The sequence below is a fragment of the Nannospalax galili genome, unplaced genomic scaffold (genome assembly GCF_000622305.1).
Source record: "Nannospalax galili isolate Female #2095 unplaced genomic scaffold, S.galili_v1.0 scaffold243, whole genome shotgun sequence".
In the NCBI taxonomy this organism is placed as follows: domain Eukaryota; kingdom Metazoa; phylum Chordata; class Mammalia; order Rodentia; family Spalacidae; genus Nannospalax; species Nannospalax galili.
The window spans coordinates 1,203,627-1,219,522 of record NW_008353490.1 but is presented as its reverse complement, the minus strand read 5'-3'; the positions used below and the strand labels follow the sequence as shown (position 1 = coordinate 1,219,522).

Sequence of the window (15,896 nt, the reverse complement as noted above, 5' to 3'; positions counted from 1 at the left end):
AAATGAAGAGCAGAAAGGATAATGTTCTGGAAGGTTCTAGGGACACAACAGACATGGATTCATTAGGATTGCTGCTTCATTTACACTTTGAAAGTTTAAGATCTAAATTTATGTAAAGCCATAGATTCAATTTAAATTTAGCCTAGACAGAAAATAAAAAGCATTTTACAACTGGAAGATGCAACAAGAAATCAGTCAGTAGAGAGTATGTCAAAGCTGGAATAAGCCCAGAAGTCAGCACATCTCTGGCTTTCTTTTGTCCTTAAAGACTAAAGCAAGTCTTTCTGTTCCTCTTCGTAGTTAGCGTTGCAAGTCAGAAGCTAGGTGAAAGGATTTCCAAAAGAAATCTTGTATACATCAGAAAATACAGGCTGAGGAGAAATCACAAAGGATGCAATGAACTTAAGCCTCCTTAGAGAGAGAAAGGGTTCTCAAATAAATTGTCAGTAGACTTGGTAACTTCCCAGGTACCTTATATGAGAGCTGGATTTGGTGGTTCATTGATTTTGTTCAACAGTTGATTGGCATCAAAATCATCTTGGTCCACATGCTCATAAGGAATGCCAACTTCACTGCTAAAATAACTGAAAAGGAAATTAAGCCCCAAGGGAGGTAGCTCTCCCTTTTTTGAGGTATAATGGGCCACTGCTTCAGTTCAAAGTCCTTAAATATTTCTTTCATTTCCTTTACTTTTCAATTCCCAAGTGAGTCTAAGGCAGTGAAGGCATCACTGGGAATGTCTTTTGGAAGGCCATTTCTGGGAGGTGGCTGAGGAGGAGTAGTAAGAACAAAGGATAGCATAGGAGAGAACTGAGTGAACATGGAAGGAAGTTGAAATCTATTACTCTATAAAGGATTCCCCAAAGGGTTTGTGCTTGACACAGCATCTGGTGCCTCAGATGCAGTAGAACCCCAAATGAGAGGGCCTGGAGGCATGTTAAGACTGCAAAGTGTTAAGGCTAATTTCAACCTCAAGCAACTGGGCTTGTCCCAAAGACAACTGCTTGGTCAAAACCTGAAGGAAGATCTCTTATCATGGCTCCTGGGACTATGGAATAGGCAGATTGAAAATGACAGATATTCAAGGTCCTGCCTGGGGAGGTGTGACTAGCATACCACCTGCAAGAGTCCCCACTAGGGCAGAAATACTTTTTTGAAGAGATTGAAAGGGTGGTTTGATGCTGCAGGTGGTACTGTGGGTGATATCTGACTTGGAGGTTTGGAGACTAGAGAAGCAAAGATGCCTGATGCAAGCAATTTATTTGCTGAAGACAACTTCAGCTTGTCAACTAGGTCACCAAGAGTCATCAGGGCATTGTTCCCATTTCTATTGCTTTGTTAGCTTCTTCAGCTTTTTTCTTCTCTTCTTTTTCTTTTCATTATATACTACTTGAAAAGGTATTTCAGATCAACAGCTAATGGCTCAGCCTGTCACTCTGTTTTTATGGCAAAAGAATTGATGATGGCCTTTTCCTCCACACACATAACTAAACATTCTGTTGTCTGTCACATCACGAGCAATGAAATAAATTTTATTTACTGGGTGTTCACACTCTATTACCTCAGTTTTGTTGTCGATTATTTTTATACCAGACAGGGAAATGTTGACCCAGATTCTTTGCTTGTGTTGTCCCTATGGATGAGCAGCTGCTATCATTTCCTTGAGTTTTATAATAGGACCTTGGCTTGTCTTTTCTCTTACAGCATCATCCATAGTCAATACCAATTTGCTTTGTGTTTTTCACCATCAGGTTTGAACCCCAACCAACAAATTCTTGCCTGTCTTTTCAGAATGTTTTCTTCTTTCTTTGATGGCACTTTTCATGCAACTTCTTGGTGAGGCTGACTATTGGTTGTGCTTATTTCTCCTTCATTAGGCATGACAAGAAAGCAAGCAGCAAACTGAGTGACAGCATATAGCCCATGTCATCGAAAGATCCCTAATGGACAGGTCTCAAGTTATAATTTATGACACACACCTCTGGATTTTGTCCTTCACAAATCAGGCAAGCCTTAAAAGCACTTGCTAAAACCCATCCAAGGACCAGTATTCAGCAGACTCTTGATCTCTACACTTTGGCCCTTTGTGTCCTTTTGTGTTCCTTGCCCTCACCTGAATGAAGGAGCTTCATTAATGAGCACTGAGATTCCTTAGTGTCTTCTTCTTTAGCTCTCTTCTATGTTCCATGAGCCTTAGGTGTAAAGGTTGCATTGTAGATGTGTCACTTAAGCCTGGGCAATTCATAGACAATTTCAGCATTGTTGTTATATATGGGACATAACAAGGACAGAAAAAAAATCAAAGCAAATGAAATTAGCATTAAGAGATGGAGACAGTTCATCCTCACATGAGGATGCAAGGGAGACACTGTAGACAGAGTAAAAGGAGGGGGATCAAGAGGGAAAGGTGCAAACATAGCAGTAGGAGAAGGAAATAGTGAGGAAAAGAGAAAGAGATAGAGTAAATCCATGTGGAGCCCTATGTGGCCATGTCTACTCATTTACTAATTTATCATGAATAAATCTGTTAAGCAAATTATGTTCTTTGAGTCAAATAAGATATTTAACAAAATATATTAGTTGAGATAACACAATTTACCTAGATTCTTTAAAAGGAATTACATTAAAAATGTCTTTCTATGTATATGATCACCTTGAAGACTATATCCTTCAGACACTGGTTATGAGTTTAAAATCTGCTTTACTGTTTGATTCATATTTAAAGTTAAATGTTGCTTTTATGTATTTCTGATACGTATTTACAGAAAAGTATGTAGACAAAATAAAGGATACAATAGAATTTTTAAAGTTTTATATAAATAGTATTGTAAAAAAAGTATTAGTTTAAAAAATAAATTGCATTCTCAGTTAATAATTGTTTCACAAATAGTCACTTAAAATTTAATAGGAAAAACTACCTTGGAAAGAATTTTCTGTTATATTCCAAGCTTTGTAAGATGAACATTTATCAGAAATAATTTCTACTTTCAGAGAATGGCATTTCAGTTCAATTTCTTAAAATCTTATGAGTTTTTCACAGTGAAGCTCTTTCTTAATTTTATTCTTAAAATAATAGTCAATAGTCCTTTAATACACATTTTTGGCAACATGCTGTTATGTTGGAGCCTTCCTGCAAAACAGTGCTTATGCCCCTCAAAATCAAAACTTTTGGCTTATCCTTCAATTCTCTTAATCTTCTAGGTTATCTATTAGCTCTGTATATTCTCTTCTCACAGGAAACCCAAGTGTTATATAACATTTCAATATAATGACTTGCAGTTTCTTGTTGTCTGTGAATTTGCAAATGTCTGTGAATTTTTCCCTTGAGGTAGAATTGTTCCATGCTTTCACATTTGTATCATCTGGAAACTCACTCAAATAGTTTTGGTTGAAATCTGTTTCTGAAACCTCTGAACTCCTTTTCCTTAAACACCACCGTGCTTATTACTCAGTGGTCTCTGAAACTAACACCTTTGTTTTGAATTGTCTAGAGTTGCAATTGCAAGAGAAATCCCTCTACCATCTGTTTCTACAGCAGTGATTCCCCACCACTACCTTTTCTCGTTATTTAGTTCCATCCCTCTCTTCTTATCCAGCACAGTGTTAAAATTTGAAACATTTCCTTTTCTTTGTTAGGACATGGAGGGATAAAGTTATCATCTTTGCTTTCATTTATCTTCAAATTGAGGCCAGATAAACTCCTTAAAAATGTATGAAATCAGTATTTCTGGATTAAACTATTTTTTCTTTTCTATAATTATTATTTCATGTGTATGAGTGTACTGTCTGCATGCATCTGAGTGCACCCATGTCTTGCAATGCCGCAGAGGTTAGAAGAAGGCGTCAGAGTCTCCCGGAACAGGGGTTAAGTACAGTTCCTACCCTCCATGTGGGTGCTGGGAATCAAACCTGGGTCCTCTGCAAGGTCAGTCAGTGCTCTTAACCACTGAGCCATCTCTCCATCCCAAGATAAACTATTTTTTTCAAAGTTAAGCATCGCCTTTCCCAAAGGCTCTCATCTATTTAACAAATCAATTCTCCAATTGTTCTATTACTGTATCTCACTTATTTCATGGATTATTCTTCTATTGTGTCTAAGCAAGAATCCTCCAGTTCCTTTACACTGCCAGTCTGTGCTACAACTCAAATCTATTCTAATATTCCAAAACTTCAGTTTACTACAGAGGTTGTTGGCTAAAGCCTCAACCATTTCAAAGTAGATACATTTCATATTCCAACCACACATGCATCATTGGGCAGATACATGGTTCTTACTATCATCAATCAAGTTTTAAAATTTGCTGCAATGAGCAATTGATCTCAAGAAAAATATATTTCTCATTGTCATAGTTTAATACAAAGGATAGACAAAATAAGCAAATTTAGAAGTACATAAGATAATGTGAAAGGATCTATCTCTTCCTATGTAGTTGGGGAAAAAGTGCTGTTAGCACATGGGTGGATTCACCATCAGGAAAATTACTTAACACAGTGTTTCAGAGTTTTCATTAAAGCTTCTTTATTCAGGTACTATGAAAAAAGTTTCAGTCATTGGTGAATGAAGTCCACCTCCAGCTTCTCTTTCACCCTTGAATAGAAGTATATATGGGTTCTGATGTTCTAATCCTCTGTTTTAAGGGATTGTTTCTTCTGATCACCAGACCATGCTTGAACTGTGAAACCACAAAAAGTGGTTTTTCTATATGGTTACATATATGGCAAAAGGCATTCATGAAAATGAACCAAAACACCCCTATCAGGAAACTCTAAATTCTTAGGAGCTCTCTGCCAGGAACCAGAGGCATGGAATAATTATGGTGTCTTATATAATCCCTTCATTCTTATGACATGTACTTAGTTAAGTTTTTATATCACTTTTATTAATTTGGTGTGAAATGCATGATGCTGATAAATACAGAATTGTTACCGAATCCTTGGAATTACAATCATATCTTGGTCCATTTAATTCTACAGCACTAGCACAAAATGCTGTAGGTGGTTGCTGTATGAAGCAACAAGAGAACAGAAGCTTAGATTTCAAATTTGAGACAGTTTGAAACAGTCCATCTCAGATGTAACATTTATCCTTCACTGGAGTAGGGAATCAGCAGATTAATGATTGGAAAAGCAGCCATATGATCAAACTTAATTAATAATTAGAAGGGTATGATCATGTACAGACCAGAGAAAAAGGCATTTAAGTATATAACACTTGAAGTTTTGTGGGAAAAAAAAGCAGCATTCCCCAAAAAAACCTGACTTTTGTGCTATCTAATTGAACACCATTTTAACAAATGTTAGTAAAGCTCAAGAGTCAATAATATTTCATGATTTGAATATAATATTCAAGAGTAAATTTATGAAACTGATATATATACTCAATGACTTTAATTGCTGGAAATGATAGTACATTACAAATTACTTGGAAATATGAAGCATAGTAATTAATAACTTGGAATAAATTCCAGGTTTCTCAATAAGATCTTAAATCACTCCTCATTTTTCCTCTTTATAGAGATTTTCAAATCATGAGGTATCATCAGAATAATTTCCATCAAAGATAAAATTGATCTTCATTTTTCAGTTTAAAGTATTGCGAGTGGCTGAGCTGTATCCCTTTAGATTGGCTGCTAATTATTTCACAAATAAAATTGAAGTTGTTAGTGTCTGTAGACATACCACATAAATTAAATTACCCACTGCTTTTTAAAAAGTTATTAATGTGTTCATCTCAAAGTACTTGTTTATTTCCCTTCATTATAAGTGATTTATGTAATTCATTAGAATGTGGTAATTATCATTTAAGACTCGTAAGGCTTTATTTATGTGAGATTTGGTGGTGGTGATGAAGAACACACTGATTCAAAGGACAGGTTTGATAAGCTATGCATATAGGATAATGAGGCAATTCAAATGGTCTTTAAGCTAGCACTACATGTACTTTATTTTATTCCTGGCAACACAGTTACTGGACTTAAAATGATGATTGCTTATCGGGTATATTGAGGAGTCAGAGAAAAAGAAAACTCCTGAACCGATTTTGGTTTCTTTTTCTCTGGATTAAATTTAATGCTATATGGTAGGTATCCAGGTTTTCCTACAAATAAAAGTCTATATAACTGAAATGACAGCTAGAAACTGTTTTCAAAATGCAATGGTTGTCATAAAGTATATCTGATTCATAAGATAAACAATAATGAGCTTATGATACATATATTTTAATATACCCTGAAAGTTAAATTTGCAGCACTCTCAACTTTAACATATGTAATGTTTGCATTTTTTTTTCAAATATACCCTTTGGTCCATAGTTTATAGATTGCAAATGTTTTGTTATTGGTAAAATTTATGACATCTGGGCTGGAAAGTAGTGGCTGCAGAGTTTCTCTTATATGCGAAGACCTGGATTTGATCCCTGTTACTATGATAATATGACAGCGTTTAGGAATTAAAGTAAGTTTTATAATTAGAGTACATAATGTAATATAGTAATCATTAATAAATAACTATTCTCTTTAATATATTGTTATATAAAATTTAGGACAGTGGCCTACACTGACATTTGCTTTTTATACCAATATTAAGGTCCTCTAACCTTGCAGGATTTCAGGGAGAAGTGACTTGCAACTCTTCAGATTCTCCTGAAATCTTGTCACAAAACCTCTCTTTCAGGATCAAAGCCAACACTGAGTAGAATATTCCTCACACTTTGAAATCTCCTCTGCCTCCCTGACTACCCAGTCAGTACTACTGCAGTTACTGAAATGATTCTGCTACGAGATAATGAGATTGTACTCATGTGTAGAATAGGCATTGTTCTCTGTATTTAATGTCTAGATTGGGTCTCTTTATGGAGTTCAAGTTGTTCTAGAACTGGCAGTCCCCCTGCTGACTACTGGGATTAAAAGCATGTAACACCATATCCTGAAAATTGTTGTTATTTTTAGTTGTGTGTCAATATGTATGTGTGTGTGCGTATGTAAGTGCATGTGTGGTAGTGTGTTTGTGTGTGTGTGTGTGTGTGTGTGTGTGTCTGTGCAAATGCATGCAAGTCTCTGCATGCAGAAAGACGGGCTGTCTGGCAAACATCAGGAAATCTCCTCCCTGTGTCTCCCCAGGGCTGTGACTACAGGTGTGTACTGCCCTACTTAGCTCTTTAGGTTGTTGCTAGAATTTAAACAGGTCTTCATGCTTAGACAGCAAATACTTCATCAAGTGAGATATCTAGCTAGCTCTTTTATTATTTTGTTAGTAAAGTTTCTTTAGTGTTTCAAATAAACTTGAGCATGTTCTATTTATTAACAACTTTATAAAGTTTATTACATAAAGAATAAATGTATAATATTAGTCTATGATTTGCATTTTGTCTTTCTAATTTTCTGTCATATAATTTATATGTCTACATACATTATAAATCCTGAAAAACACTGTCAGTTTTCCCTTTAAAAGTTACTTAACTGTAATGAATCAAAATGAAAGTAGTTTTATATTTACTCCATTTTGGCATTTCCTGCATTCTCCTGTCTTCACTACCAAGTAGTCACCTAGAAATAGCTTCTTTCTTCCAATAAACGTTGTCAGTCATAACTGTACGTTGAAAAATATCTGTTAATATTTCTCTAAAAGTGTTCAACCTTTCTTGATTTTTAAAGTGTCCATTCTCCATATTTCTTCAGGTTTTAGTGGTTCAGCAATACCCATTATTTTTTTCCTATATTTATCATAATCTTGAAGTCTTTCTTTTCCCTTTGATTAGGCATTAGGCTGTGGATTCTGTCTTCTCTCGGGGTGTTGTCTTTATCACTACTTTTTTGTAGTTAATTTTCATTTTTCCTTTTTCAATTTTGTCTAATATGCTTCCAGTGTAACTTGGGTAATTTTCAGCACCTCTTACCTGAAATATTTTGAGTGGTTGCTCTACTCTTGAGTTTGGTCATACCAATAAAGAAAAATAGACCATCCGAAATGGTCTCACCACTCAAAGGTACCAAAGTTTTCATTGTAGATTGTTTCTACTGTGTGTTTGAAGTTCAGTAATCTTTGATTCTCTGATGTCAGAATGCCTGTTAAATCGACTCACTGCTTTTGATCTAAAATATCATATTTTTCATGTCGTGTTCAATTTGAGACTTTGCTTTGTCTGCTATGTTTCTCCTCTTCATATCCGTGCTATTCTCTGCCTTTAAAACACCTTCTGACAACTCTTTTTAACTTGTCTATTCTAGATCTACAGAATGTTTCTGTGGATTGTTTTCATTATCATTTTTACTAAATTTTTTTCTGATTTATTTATTTTTATTTTATGTGTGTGAGTATTTTGCCTGCATGTAAGTGCACTGGTGTCCTGCAGTCCCACAGAGGCCAGAAGAAGACATTGGGTCTCCTGTATCAGGAGTTACTGACAGTTATTAGCTGCCATATGGGTTCTGTGACCCACACCTGAGTCCTCTGCAAGAGCAGCCACACACAAACACACACACATGCACAACAGCACTACAAGAAACTTCAAAAATATAACCTAATGAATTCAGACTTACATGTTTATCTTTTCTAGTAACCTATCTCTGTTACCCGTTCATATGGGGAAAGCTTTAAAATTTGCTTTCACGTTGTGGTGGCCAGGATGTGCCTTTGCGCCACTATAGCACCAAGACAACCAAGCGATACATTACTAAGCAAGAGGATCACTGCAAAACAATATTCTAATGAATTCTAACTAAATACATGTTTAGCTTTTCTAGACACCATCTGAAATCCAGTGGCCACTCCTTGTCAAAGCAGACAGAGTAGCAGCTGCACTAGAAAACAGTAAACAATTTTACCTCTTTGCAGAATTTTCTTCTTCTTTTTTTATCTACAAGTATACTTGACTTTGCCAAGACCATTTTTAGATTTCTTGTTGGCGTTTTGATTATAGTCCATTTAAGTAAAGATTCCCAAAGCTTGAGGTTTATTACTACTACTACTACCACTACTACTACTACTACTACTACTACTACTACTACTACTACTACATTTTGCCTCTACATTTCTACTAACATTTAGAAAAGAACAAAACCAACATCAACACTGTAAATATGCACTAACCAACAAAATCAAAAGTAAATGATTTAATACTCTGAAAAAATAATCCTCTATTGCTGTCAGGTATTAGTAATGTGCTGCTGAAAGGAGCAGGGCAGAGGGCTTGCCTCTTGTGCAGATGATCATCATTTCTACCATTAGCTTTCTAACATATACAGACTTCTTCCATGGACCATGGATTTTAGAAACAAAAAGAAAGCTGAATAGATCCTAAAAACAATGTATTGATGAGTTAGCTACTAAATCTTGAAAAAAATTATACATTACATACACTAAAATAAAACTTTTGATGTCAGTATTTCTGTTACTGAATCTGTGTAGACAGTGTTGTCAAAAACAATTGCTTTCTCCTAGTCATAACAAACACAAAACCTGTTATTACCCCTGATACATTATTGAATATATTCAGGGGAAAAAGATATGCTTTAGTTATATCTATAGATGATGAATTATAATGCATTACTAATGTAGTATTAATACCAAAAATGTACTAGGAAAAAACCCTCTGCATAGATGGTACTAATATCCAATTTTAATATTTGAAACTTGTTCATCAGTAACGTGAGCAATGATCTCAATTTTCTCTTACTTTGTGAAAATGGCTTCTTATCCCAGAACAATAAATTAGGAAAGCTTCAAATAGTACCTTCTTAAAATGATGCAGCTTGTTGTATAAGAATTTTCAGGGGCTGGGTGTGGCAATGCACAACTTTAATCCCAATACTCAGGAGGCAGAGACAAGTGGATCTCTGTGAGATCCAGAACACTTTTCTACATAGAAAGTTCCAGACCCAGGTCTACAGCTATAGGAAGATCTTTTCTCAAAACAAAACAAAAACGAAAACAAAAAAAAAAGAAAGAAAAGAGAAAAGAAAAATTTTTGTCAGATGTCAGGGAGCTCAGAAAATTTAAAATAAATATTCTAGAGAATATCTTAATAGGTTTAGGTTTTGTCATGAAAAAATAATCAATGTTGATTTATAAGTATTTTATGCTTCCAAAGTAATAATACCTATTTTAAAATAAAAAACAATATTTGTTGAACTTATATGAATTCAAAATTTCATTTAATCCATACTAATTCAATTTTCAGTTTAACTGCTCTTCTGGTTAAATTTATTGGATCATATTTTCCTTATAGCTTCTTTCTGGACAGATCTATAAAATAAAATGGGAATTGTTTTAACTTCATTTTCTGACAGGCCTACTACTGAGAAAGAATTTAATTTATCTCTCCCCAAATACTCATTCTCTCCTTTAGTGTGGTTAATGTAAGTTTTAAAGAAGAAAATGACAATGTAACATTCAACCATAAGTCATCAGTTCAGAATTGACTTGTTTAATCCCAACCTGATGTGACATGTCCTGTTTTGACATGATTTCATGAGAAACTGAGAAATAAAGGCATCATAGAACCAATTTCTGATTCCCTCTGTCTTTGCTTTGCTTATGGACTTTAAGACTATTTGCTTTCCAGTCATAAATGAGCTATGAGATGTCATCAGTGAGAGCATTACTTGTAATCTTCTAAAGACAAGGTGACACGTGTAATTTAACTCCTATCTATAACAACTATGCCCGAAGGTCAGAGATTCCTGAAGAGGTGATGTTTCCTGACTTTTATAATGCCGTAAATCTTCCTAAGGAGCTGGGCTTATACATTACAGCGTCCATCTGTTCTTAACACTGTTGTTTTTCAAAAATGTTTCACTACTGAAATTCTACAAACCTTTTGATTTAAGTGACTTTACAAATATGTTCTGAATATTAATTATGCATCATATCTTCCTAAATACCAGCTGACATTCCCAAAAACTGAAAACTAATAATCCATCAAAACATGACACTGGAATATGACACAAAAATGTCAGTGACTAAGTGAGTATACCCCTTAGATAATAATTTCAAAACAAATTACAATCAAAGGAATGAATATGTGTAGATGGATAAGGTGAATGAAAAAGGATAATGTCTTTAAAATCAACCAACATTTATTCACTCAAGCTTGGTGGATATAAACAAAGGCCTTTCATTCTATAATACCCAGTGAAAGATACTGGGACTCACTGGGTTCAGGTAAAGAGATAGAGTACCATATGCTGTCATTTTATCAATGCTGACTTACCTTTAAAAATTTTTAGTGAGATATAGCAAGATGGCTGCCAGTACTGATAATCTAAGTTCAATCCAAAAGACCCACATGGTAGTGGGAGAGTATTGACTCCCTCAAATGGTACTTTGACCTTTATACTGTGTCAAATGTCATGCCCTGAATAAACACATGTAAATAAATATAAATTTTTAATAATAAAAATATTTTTTCATAGGAACACATGAAATGTACACTCATGAGAAATTCACAAATAATATATCCAAGTGGGGTCTCATAGATGATTACTTGAAAAACTGTCATACCTTAGATTTTCACCAAAATAAAGTGGTAAAAGTTGATTCACAAATTTATTAAAACATGTATAAGCTATAACATTTGATTCACTATTGTCAGCTTGACTTGTGCATGTTTTCTCGTGGTGGTCAACCATTTTCATTGATGTCATGACCCTGAAAGTTAAATTTCTCTCAATATGATGAATAACATTTTCTAGAAACTAGTACTATGTAAGAACACGTAAACATATAACTATAGGTATATAATCATACACAAATGTCTCATTTTATATTTTGCTTAGCTAAACAACATTTCAAACTTTCCCTCCAATATTTTATTGTTTATTTCAGTGCTGATAGTGTTGATTCACACTGAAACATTTCAGAAAACTAATGAATTTTCATTAGTGTTTTTAAAAATTGGCTGAAAAAAAAACTACCCTGTGACTTGGCCAGTGATATTGGAATAGCATGCATGTGGCTAGCAATAAACACTGTATGGAACAGAGTGATTCCCTAGCTTATTAGTAAGTTGACTCTATGGGTCTTTAAAGTACAATGCTTATGAATAGTTGGAGGAAGCACATTACTGGGGGCTGGCTTCAAAAATTCTTAAGCCTAGCCAGATTTTCTGTCCCTTCTGCTCCCAGTGTCCTCTTGAAGATGAAATCCCTTTGCGTTCTCCTCTGGCTATCCCCTGCTGCCATGCCTTCCCCACCAACATGGACTCTTACCTCTCTGAAACCATATGCCAAATAAACTCTTCCTGTTATAAGTTGCCTTGGTCACGGTGTTTTATTACAGCAACAGAAAAGTAACTAGTACCACTACTAGCTTAATTTCTTCTGTTTTAAAACAGTGGGAAAAAAATCCATATGACTAAACTTAAAATATTGTCATGAGAATTAAGTATGCCACTTGGTTATTTCTCAGAAAATGCATATGTAACTATCAGTGTAGTCAAGTATCCTGAGATTAATCTTCATCTCATTGCCTCGGTTCCCTTATAAAAATGACAACAACAACAACAACAACAATCTTGATGGTATCTATGGGATGAATTTTAACCATGATGATGTGTAAACTTCAGGATCATGGTCTATCAGCTATCAATTTTAACAGCCCAAGGATCCTCAAGGGCCATACTGTAGTCAATGTGTTTTCTACAGCAAATGTCTAAAATGTGCCTTGACAATTGAATTCTACATATTGTCAGTGTGCATATTACATGTTTAGTGCTGAACTTTGGCCTACAGAGAATTCTCTGGTGTACCTTGAAACATGGATTAAAAATCTACTCCTTGCTTTTAAATTTCGATATAAAGACAATATTAATTCTTCTTTTCAATTTTTCTGATATGAATTATTGTTGAATAATAATTCTTACTAACATAAATTCTAAGTTCTTACATGTCTTGGTAATAATAATTCTGCTTTGCATCATCCACCCCACACTATTTGAATTTGCCAGTTTTCCCTAAAATCATGCTCAAAATTCTGCATTGAATCACAAATAAAACTTTATAAATTGTTATTTCTCCTTGAATACAAATTATGGACTCCAATAATTCATCAATTCTTAATTCATTAAAAGTAAATTAATAAAAGTTGAAGGTCATTTCATTCTTTCCCAAGCCTGCATGGCAGAGTATTCATGCACCCCATAACTAGGGAAAGGAAGAAGAAAGATAGGAACTGGCCACGTTCAATAATTCAGAAGAGGCATGCAAAGTACCCGTACAACAAGACTGAGGCTTCCCATCATTATTACCCCTCATTACTAGGGAGAAGTCCATCCTACCTGTAAGCCAAGAATACTGAGGCCTTTCCAGTAGCCATGATTTAATGCTGAAAAGGCAAAGATGAGTAGAGTTATTAGCATCCTCAACACAGCACCAGTGCTACACTGGGAGCAAAAACCTGCTGTGTGGATTCTAGCTAATGTGAATTGTCATGGAGATCCTATTGAAGCAAGAGGAAAGAGTGGAGCTCAAAAATGAGAAGCACTACCCCTGGCTTCACCTCAGCCAAGGGTAAACATTAAACAGAGCTGGAAGAATTCCATACCAGGAAAGAAAGTATCAACAACAATGAGAATCTCACTGGATAACAATTAAGAGGGCATCTGCTGTAGTTTTTTTCTGTTTCTAAAATGGAAAATCAGAAACAGGATAATTTATAGAAAGTAGAGTTTGCACAGTTTGCACTTCTGAAAGTTGAGAAGTCCAAGGTCTAAGGAGTGCAGCTGATGAGGCATTTTCTGCTCATGGGAACATGCTGTGGATACTCTGCGTCACAACCAGATTCCTTGCCAAAATATTCCAGGTTCTCTTTAAGATCTTCTTTCTGTTTCCCTCTGGACCACTGAACTTGACCTTTGCTAGAATGACCCATTAAGCTCTGCTTAGAGCACTCAACTGCTTTTCAAATCTAAACTTTCAAAGTCTTCCACATTCCTCCAAATACCAACATAGGTTCTTCAAACGTATAGCCCATGCTCTGGTACCGAGTTTTATATCAGTTACTTTTCTCTTTCTATGTTAAAGCACCATGTTCAACATATACAGGAAGAGTTTATTTGGTTTATGGTTTGAGAGTGATGAAAGTCCATCATGGTGGGAGAGGCATAGCAGGAAGCAGCCAGAGCAGAAAGCTCACATTTTTAACCAGGCACGGGAAGGGGACAGAGTGAAAGTGGAAATGGGGGAAGAATATAAACTCACAAAACCTCCTTCCAGTGATTTGCTTCCATTTCCTAAACCTCCACACAGTGCCATCAACTGAAGCAAAGTATTCAAATACTTGAAGCCTATGAAGGACTTTCTCATTCAAATCCTCATGACATCAAACAAAAAAATCACCAATGAAACATTAAAGAATCAAATAAAAATTTGTAGTGTTGAAAACTATACCAATAACAATTGACTAGAGGACAGTCAGCTGCATATTCTCACATGATTTTACACAGAAGTGGTTGTCCTTGGTATTTACCTACTTAGTACAGTCAAATCGGAAAACCTGCAAGTGAAAATGTATGGCACCTTCGTTCATAATTGTAAAACTCTGGATATTGTGATGGCTGATCATGGTTGTCAACTAGACCTGATCTGGAATTAACTAAAAGGTGAGTGACTTTCTTGATCAGATAATTCGAAGTTAGAAAACCCACCCTAAATGTGGGAAACACCTTCTTGTGACAGTCCATATAAATAACATGGCAGAAAGGAGATTTTGCTTTTTGCCTGCCTGCCTTTTCTTTCACTAGTGAGTTAACATATTTTGTTTCTGCAACATTCATTTACTGATATTGGAACCAACTTCTTAGGGCTCCAATACAGACTGAAGAATAGCAGCTCTCCAAGAATCCCCCAGGCCTCTAGTGCCAGATTAGGAATGCTGAGACATTGAGCCTCACAGACTGGGCAACAAGGGGTTCTCAGCCTCTCCTGTGTGGCTAATTGTTGGACTACTTGTACTCTAACATATAAGCCAATAAAAAAACATATATATATATATATATGTATGTATATATATATCTGTTCCTTTAGAGAACCCTGTGGAACACAAATATATTAAGATACTCCTCAATGATCTGAATAAAAAATCAAACAAACATATACAGTCAGATGAAATGATTTTTCAGGTTATTTTGAAAAATAGGCATCAGATCACTGAAAAAGATGGATAAATTTTAAATGCATAAGGCTAAGTAAAAAGAAGCAATTAAAAATTTTTCCAGTAATACAGTATCAAATATTGGCACCCAAGACAAGGCAAAACTACATGGATGATTCTGTATGGTAAGTTCTGAAGTCTCTTACATATGGCAGGGATATGATTATGTGTCAAATGTTAAAGTTAATTGAGGTTACGCACCACAAGAAGGACTGGAAGTGGAGTGGATGATTGAAGATGGGCAAATCAAATAAGAGGCTTTCACTTAATCCTGGTGAAAGATGAGGGTAGATTAGACTGATGTTTGAAGGGATCTTGAAAACAGCATGAAGTAAATGAGAGTGGAAAACTTGCACTGGAGTTGGGGATAACTTATGCATAGGATATAGATGTCAGTCAAGAATGACTTTGTGCTGTTCACTTCATGCAGGGTTTTGGAAGGTGGTGTGAGATGAAAAATTAAATGATTCTGTGTTTTCGCATTAGTGCATTGAAGATGGTCTTAACATAGAGAAACACGCAAAATAATAAAATGGCAGAATAATAGAAAAGCCAAATATGTCTGTATCTCTGAATATTTTTACCTCTGCAAATGTTTCTGGTTAGATTCAGTATTCCAATGGGCTGCCACAGTCTTCATGCTTTTGGTAAGTTCATACTGTTTATTGCTGAGCATGGGCAGTTTTGTTAGGACTGATTGTACTTAAAGAGTTTCTTTTATAAGAAATTAAACTAAACTAATTTATCAA

At 35.2% G+C, this 15,896-nt stretch overlaps 1 pseudogene; it reads right to left on the bottom strand.

Annotated features, from left to right (window-relative positions):
• Positions 1-1,327: 1,327 nt before the first annotated feature.
• Positions 1,328-1,881, bottom strand: LOC103748135 (annotated as a pseudogene).
• Between the last annotated feature and the right edge of the window lie 14,015 nt (positions 1,882-15,896).